At 38.7% G+C, this 8,616-nt stretch overlaps 1 long non-coding RNA gene across 1 annotated transcript; it reads left to right on the top strand.

Moving 5' to 3' along the window:
- Positions 1-393: 393 nt before the first annotated feature.
- Positions 394-8,293, top strand: LOC137166943 (uncharacterized). The gene is made up of 3 exons (XR_010923890.1): positions 394-448; positions 1,039-1,218; positions 8,030-8,293. It is a non-coding gene; the product is annotated as an uncharacterized lncRNA (long non-coding RNA).
- Positions 8,294-8,616: the final 323 nt, after the last annotated feature.

Raw genomic sequence — 8,616 nt, 5'->3', positions numbered from 1 at the left:
TATGTTAGGCTATATTTAGTTAGCATATTTGCCCTTCCCACACTAACACAGTGTCTGCATCTTTGACAGGTTTACACATATGCAGAAGTGAATTTCAAGTCAAGCAGCTTTGGAATAACAAACTTTTAACTCAAAGTAAGCTTGTCCTCATCAGAAGACAGAGTTGGAGGTTTTTAATGTCTTCCTGTGGAAACAGTTAGTGACACACAGACTCACACGCTAACAGTGTAGAACAATTCAGGTGCCCCTGAATTCTATACTAAAGAACTCTCACTACTTTTTGTTCATATAGTCTTCCTGTCGGTAGCGTTGGTCTCTTGTTCCTCTTATTTGCAGACTTCAGGGTTGGGTTAGCCGATGGTCAGTGTCTTTCATCTCCCCTCTGGATACCCAGTCTATGGAAGAGAGATGTCGTCATTGATGCAAAAGAGCTTCCCTTTTGTTCTCTGTGAGTAGAATCATTTGTTTGGATCAGTGTCCCCTTACACTGTCTCAGGAACTGCTCTTATATCTTTAAAGGCCAATTAGAGATCCCAGCATGTTGGCTATAATTCAGCATGGATCAATAATTTGGTGTCTTGATCTGAGCTCATAGTAGAAGTTTCCAGTCTGAAGATTTTTTTTTTTCTTGAAAAATCCATTAGTGACCACAAACAGATATCCTCTTTATAAACAGGACATGTGAAAGGCCCATGTGAGAAGGAGATGACAACAGACTTCTGCCTAACCTTATAAGACCCATTTTTACATTGCTCAGTATAGTTAATGGTTCATCAACAGTTACCCTTTCACCCATTTCCACTCATTTCTTATGAGAATTGGTAAGCACGACATTGGGAAAGTGATTCTTAAGGTGTGGAAGAGACTCAGGTGGAGGGCATGGCTGTTTCAGAGCCTTCTCATTTAAAGTCAAAAGCTGTTGTAACATTTCTTATCAATATTAAACTTTATTTAGCATTTGACAAAATTAAGTTATCCAGCCCATTCTCAAATATGGCCCCTGTTCCCGACACAGCTGAAGGCTTCCTTCCACTGTAGGGGTGCTACAGGCAGATGTACAACACATCTGGTGCTTTTCGCGGAGATGAAGACTTCCTTTTCCTGTCAGAATGCCTCAGGAAGGGCAGCTATGAAAACACCACTGCTATCTTGTAGGCATGAATCCTCCCCTCGCTGGGGCAACATTCCTCACAGACACAGGGAGATGCAATTCCTGAGGTCAGTGAGAGACTTGTCTGAGTAAGAGTCACAAGGTGAAATCTAAATTGGCTTTTTTTCCCAGTATGATAAATTTACTTTTGTTTAGGGAATAATGAATGTGGCTTGGGGTGGGGAGGAGAAGGGACAAAGAGGGGAACATATGTTTTTGAAGGAGGGTGTTCCTTTCAGTAATATTATGCCACAAATGATCCAACATACTTTTTATATATATTCTGATGTTAGAAAATGACTGTGTATACCGCTGCTTCTATCATATCCCTTCAGAGCTGCTCCCTGATGACATTCTCAATTCTTGACACATTCCTGTGTCGTTCAACTTAATGATCACTTTCATTAGGTCTAATCTAGTATTTTACTTGTAATATTTCTTATTACTTAAATTTTTTATCATTTAAAAATTCTCCATTAAATTCGAGCTGGCCTGAGGCTCATGAACCTGACAAACATGGAAATGATTTATTTTAAAGTGAGCTTCTCTGAATCCTGCCTGCCTCTAATATTGATGAGATCTCTCCTGATATCCACTAGAGAATAAAAGTTCAGGTATTGCATGGAGCATTTGATGTGTGACTTATTGTCATGAAGCTAAATCCAAGTTTCTGATAAGTCTTCTGAGTCTTTTCATCTCCTTGTCCATTAAAAGCAAACACAGACACAACCAATTATTTAAACTGGTGATTATGATAGAGTAATTTTAAGCTTGCAAAAATCATACCTGCTATAGAGTATACATAAGTACATGTACACAAGTACATAAGTTAAAGAGGACTTACAGAAAATATGAGTTCTGTGTCTTACATTCAGATTAAAGACTGATATTGACCTTAACTGTGGGTTGACACTTCTAGCCATAGACAAATAGCATTAAGGTGTTCAGAAACCATACTGATGACCCTGGAAGTGTGAACAGGTCAGTGCCAAGGGTAGCTCAACTGCCAAGGTCAGGGCAGGTTGCAAAAGGAGAGCAGATTCTCCCAAACTGATGGCTAACACTGCAGTAAATTCCCCAACCAGTCATGAACAGTGCTTCTGATCCCCCACACTGGTCATCAAGAAGCTAAAACCAAGAAATACACAGCCCCCTTATTGTATTTCATTCTTAAGCTCCCAGTCTGCAACTAGGTCCAATAAAGGGATAAGTTATTAAAACTTTATTCCTTTTACCAAAAAGATTCTCCTGATCCTCAAAGAATCAATATCATTACCAGACCAATATAAGTTTGGATCTTAACCAAAATACCACGCTGCCAGCCAATCCTTTAGCAACTAAAACTAAAGGTTTACAATAAAAGGAAAAAACAGATAAAAAAAGAGATGTTAACTTGGTCAAAGTAATCTGCTACATGCAAATGACTTTAAAGTCCATATATATCAGATTTTCAGCAGAATTATGGAGTTTGCAGGCTTGTACAGTCCCACTGGCATTCATCCAATATCTGGATGGGTTTAAGTCCTTTGTTTCACAGCTTCAGTTGAAGATGAATTGATGTAGAGGTAGGAAGCAGGAATGAAGACAACAAGGGATAGAGTCTCTTATGTACCTTTGCCATGCGGCTTGTGGAAATTTACAGACACAAGATGGAGTCCTGGGCAAATTCTGGTGAAGATCACTTCAGTTTAGTGATTCATTTAATGGTCATAATAAAGAGGTAGTATGGTCTAGTAGCCAGGACAAAGATTTGGGAGTCAGGAGACCTGATTTATTTTCCTGGCTTTCCTGGCTCTGATGCTGGCCTGTTATGTGATCACAGAAAGTTAATTCATCTGTTTTCCCCTCCCATTCTTTGTAAGGCTTTGGGGCAGGGGCTATCTTTCACTGAGGCCCTGTTTCAGAAATACATCCTTGTTCAGGACAGCACTTAGCACTAGCCTATTTGTCTTCCTAAATTGTGACCTCTGTTAGTACAGCACCTAGCACCATGGAGCTCTTTGGGGCTGCTAGGTGCTCCTTAAATATAAGTGAAAAGGACTTGATTGTCCTCTGAGTACCTAAGAAGATGCCTTGCCCAGTTAAAACTGCACGGTGGCAGCTTTCACTTATGCTGTCTTTTAAGATTCCTATGTCAGAGGAGAATTAGCAGGGGATCACTCTGCCACACCTTCATCCCCTGCCCGTGTCTCTGCTATGCCCTTTCCTTTCACTTATGCAATGGGAATGGTTCCCAGTACAGGATGCAGCTCTTTGCTGCCTCCACCCGTTTTATGCCACAGAGAATTCATCCTTATTATCAAGTGCAAACCTCTTTTTCTCAAAATCTGGCTCTTTTGATTTAAATGGCTTGGCATTCAGTATGTTCTTTTGATCTTAGAAATCTCACAGTGTCTCCTCTCTGGCATTTATTTTGGATTAATCTCTGCTTTCTAATCAGATAGCTCTGATTAGATTGGAAAGCACAGCGTTTAAACTGGGATATGGGTTGTTGCCGAGTCCACATGTTTATTTTTTTAAGGTTGCCAGAGTTGTAAATTAAGACTGAAGACTAGAGAATGCATAGCAAAATTTCAGAATAAATTATCATAACACTTTTTGTTTCAAACACATACCAGATTTCAGTCACAATCTTTATCCCAAAAAAACCTGTTGTCATTCTTTCTGCTATCTGATATACAGCTAAGCAAACAAATTACTTTATATCCTGTGGCATAAGGAATTAATTAAAAACTTTAAATCAGAGATTACCAAAGATCCCATGGTAGAATTTATTTCATAGGGTTGCATCCTCTTGCAATATTCTTGGTTTTTTTCTCTCCACAATCTCCCCACCCTATCTCATGTCTCTTCTCTTATTTACTAACTGATGCTTCCAGGGTTGTCTATAGTGAAGCTCTAAAATCTTGGGTGTAGCCTTTGTCCATGCCCCAAATAAAAAACACAGATCCCTCATCTGTTTTTTTTTTTCCGTTTATCTCCATACTTTTACCCTTACCCAGTTACTTTCTGTTGTAGTTCTATCCCTTTTCTATCTTTTACATTTCTTCCTATCCCCAGCATCCCAACCTGTCTTCTCTTATCCTTTACTAAAGTGGAAAACTTTTCTTCTGACTAACCACCAACCTCCTACACCCTTCACTTTGTAGATGGTTCATGAAAAATGGCACTCTTCAGAAGATAGCTTCCCCTTGCAGATACCAACCTTATGCTTAAAGCTTGCCAGGCCAGTGTCCATCTTACCACTTTGTCAGACTCCTTCTCAAGGTGGTCTTGAGAAAAAGGTGAATGTTAGCAATAAAAGATATAATCAAATTCACATTACTGTACTAATCTAATGGATTTGATAAATAGGATAGCAATAAATGTCATGACACTATTCTCTTAAAGCATGTTCTTTTTTTACCACTAGTGTTTCTAACTCATGTGATTCCACATATGCAAGTAGAATGTTCTGTACATGCTGATTATTGACAATTTGATTGTAATAATGCGGTTTTGCAGAACTGTTAGAGGCACTACAATGAGAGGCTATATTCTTGGCTAATAAAACATTACAGTGTCTGTGATTCCTAATGTTTTCTAAGTAGTTCAAATAGAACCTGGTTCCAAAAAATTTGAATCCTGAGTGAGTGTTTTTGTAATCCATTTGTCTCTCTCTCTCACTCACACTCACACACACACACACACACACACACACACACACACACACACACACCACACACACACACACACACACACACACACACACACACACACACACACACACCCTTGATTCCACCCCCCTCCCATCCCCCACGCCGCCTAGAGAAGCCTGAGATGCAAGACATGCTTCTATATTCAGAAGACTGCACATGAACTTTTGCATCCATCTCTCTATAAATTCAGACTGTACAGTAATCTCTTTTTTCCGCTGTGAAAATCTTCTTAAACTGACTGGTCAAATCTAGATTCAGGAGTGAAAAACGCAGAAATGGCATGCATCATAGCTTTTAGCTCAGTTGTTAGGATTTATGCTGGAGGCAAAGCTTCAGGTTAAAAAAAAATCTAGTGGCTTAAAATATGTGTCCAGCTTCATGTTTACTGTGGCAATCATTTTACAGTTTTTCTAATGCCCCAAAGTACAGTTACTTCTTAATACTTTCTCAACAAAAAGATAGTTATAGATTTAGTTGAACTGGTCCTTGGTTAAATATATGCAGGATTAAGTATGACATAATGATCCTGCACATCTGCCTATTTGAAGGTATTAAATCTATTATTTAAATCTAATTTGAGTTTTATTTAATTGTTTAATTGAAATGTATTTTATTTTTATTTTTCATGATTTTTTCATGATTAGTACTTTTAGTATATAACACTGTATAATAAATCCATATCCGTATCCTTTATAAGCTTCTTGCCGATGTGACTTTCTGCTAACAGCAACCTGTCGGCCTAGTTCTGCAACTTTTGCTCACAAGCATAATCCTTACTCATGCAAGCAGTACTCCTATTGATTTAAATGGGACTGCTTCCTTGAGATAGGAGTATTTGCATGAGTAAGAGTGAAAGGATTGGACTCCGCAGCTCTGCTTTAAGCTAGTTGATCTACATTTGTGCATTATAATGTTAAAACTCTTGAAAATATTACCAAGATGGAAAACTGCTCAGAACTAAAACATGTCAGTGACAGATAGGGCAATTGATATTCTTGGAAAACCTTATTGAATTAAGCTTAAGTATCTTTGGAGTCCATTGTATTAAATGCAAAGTTTGTGTATTATTATGAGCCCTAGGAAGTGCTATAAACTTCACATGACTATATATGACAAGTGTGGACTTTTTCAAGTGGTTTGCCTGGGAATCTCTGGGGGGAGGTGTATACAAAATCCCACCTCCAGTTATGCAGAAGGCCAGCCTTTTAAAGATACACCCTGAGAAAGGAAAAATTGTCTATTAATTACCTATTCCTAGAACCTGAAAATCAAAGGCCCAAGCTGTGTAAAGGAAAGACTGAACTATGCATGAGTGTGTTTTGTCTGAGCTAAAGCTGTTGTGAACTTGTAACCACAGAAAACACCTCTTGTGAGGTTTGAAGAACTGCAAAGCTCCTGCTTGAGTTGAGAGTGGGGGAAGGGGTTGATCCCTAGTAAACTTTTTAGCATGCAGGTACATTCTTTTTTAGTATATTTTCTCTGTCTGGTATTTTATGGCTGTGGACAAATACATTCTGTGTAGCCTCTGAAGAGAAGGTAAAACATAGACACTGGCCAATTTAGACAGTCCGGCTTGCTGGGAATAACAGTGCAGGCATGAAATGGACAACCTGGAAAAATCCCAGTCAGGACTGAGAGAGATGTGGCTCTCTGCCCAAGAGAAGTGATGGCTGGGAGCCACAGACCTAAAAATGAGTTTCCTTGTTGGACCACAGTGAGGGAATACAGGTGTCATACTTCCGGGCAGCTGCAATGACAATTGAGTCATCAAACCAGAAGTTGATATTTATAATTTAATATAAATGACAAAGACCTAATAATCTGATTACCATATAATGCCGAAAGGGCTTTCATTTAACAAATACATGCATTTCAATGGGATTATCCCAATGCGCAAAGACTACTCATGTGAGTAACAATTTGTGGGATCATTAAAATTGTTAGGTCATACATTCCCACCGGGACCCAGGTACTCTGGATGTTTGCAAAAATGAAAAGTAGAAGTCAAGATGCTTCATTCAGAAAAGAACAGGAGCTATACAATGAAGACATTTCATAGGCATTTTACTACAGTCATTGCACTTCTAATTTACAGTGTGCCTGATACTGCCCTGTTGCTCTGTTGGGGAGGATGCCCTCCATCACACTCATGCACAGCAATCAAGCACAATTTCAGAACCCTCTCTGTCCTTCATGAGAGTGGCCATTCTGGGTAAGAACAATGTCCATCAAGCTCAGCGTCCTGTCTTCTGACAGTGGCCAATTCCAGATGTTTCAGAGGAAACGATCAGAGAGGGCAATCATCAAGTGATCCATCCTGTCATCCAGTCCCAGCATCTGGCAGTCAGGGACTTAAGGACACCCAGAGCACGGGGTTGCATCCCTGTTCATTTTAGCTGATCGCCATCGATGGATGTATCCTCCATGAACTTACTAAATTCTTTTTTGAACCCAGTTATAGTTTTGGCCTTCGCAACATCTTCTGGCAATGAGTTCCACATGTTGACTATGGATATTTAGGTACTTAAATATGTGTGATGATCTGGGCCTAAGTGATTTAGGGGCCAAATTCCATTTCCAAAAGTGCCTTAAACACGTATAGTGAAATTTTCAAAGTGCCTGACTCCCAGTAAAAGATATGGGGCTTGGTGCCTAATTCACGCAGGCACATTTGAAAATCCTGTTGGGCTTCTAAATCTCACTGAAAGTTAGTGAGACTTAGGATCCTGTAATATAGGTGCTTTTGAAAAATGCATCTATAATCTACATATAGTAGCTACAAACATATGGCTATGAAATAATCCAGCCCTTATTAAAATCTACCTTTAGTATTTATTTTTATGACTCCCATTAGCGGCAAATTCCAGAGGATTAACTTTTTGGTTGATAGGAGCATAATAGTGGATATTCAATTAGGTGTAAAGCCTGCTTTCAGAGTATACTAATAAAGCCAAGATTCTTAGAATAACAGCACAAAATATAGCTGTCTGTGGCAATAAATATCACTCTTACAGTGTGTTTTAATGTGCTTTTTAGAGCAAAAGAACATACTGTACAAAAATGGTGATATCAGTAAAATGGTGATAGCCACCTGACTCCACCCCCTCCCCACACACACTCTCCCTCTTTCTTTGAAGCACCCAGGGGAATACCCACCTTAATATATTTCTTCTTCTAATAGGTACAACTTTAAAGAAGCAAAGCAGTTATCTGAATATTCACTGCAATGAGACAGAACATGACTTTTTTTGCCCCGTTTGAGTAATGAAGACTTCTTAAAATAGGGATGACCTACCGTTTTACAGCTTCTGTGTAAGATTAGCATATCATTTTACAATTGCTTTGATGTGCTAAAGCACTGAATATAACTCGTAAACTGACGAGTTGTATATTATAATATAATCTTGTATAGCCTTCATTGAATAAATGAAATTGTTGTAATAAAAATAGGGATTTCAGAAAACAGGTTTTGTGAGTCATCTTTCTCCTGCTGTGGTTACACACCTCAGTGGAGAAGCACAGTACTTTTAAAAATCTGACAATTTCACATGAATATGAAGGCCACTCAGATCAGGAGAAAAGGCATAAAAATAGACATTAATTTTTTAATTAAAAATATGTCCTATCTGGCTGGCAAGTTACAGGATATCTTTGTTATTCCTAAAACCCACAGTCTATTATTGTCACTACTAGAGTGCTTCTTTTTCTGTCATAAACATGCCCTGCAGTGCATTCTTTTGGAAAAGGGTCATGGAGTCTCTAATTTTG

This window comes from Emydura macquarii, unplaced genomic scaffold, assembly GCF_026122565.2.
Source record: "Emydura macquarii macquarii isolate MOO-44397 ecotype Brisbane River unplaced genomic scaffold, CSIRO-AGI_Emac_v2 contig_2897, whole genome shotgun sequence".
Classification (NCBI taxonomy): Eukaryota; Metazoa; Chordata; order Testudines; family Chelidae; genus Emydura; species Emydura macquarii.
This window is presented reverse-complemented; position numbering and strand designations above follow the sequence as displayed.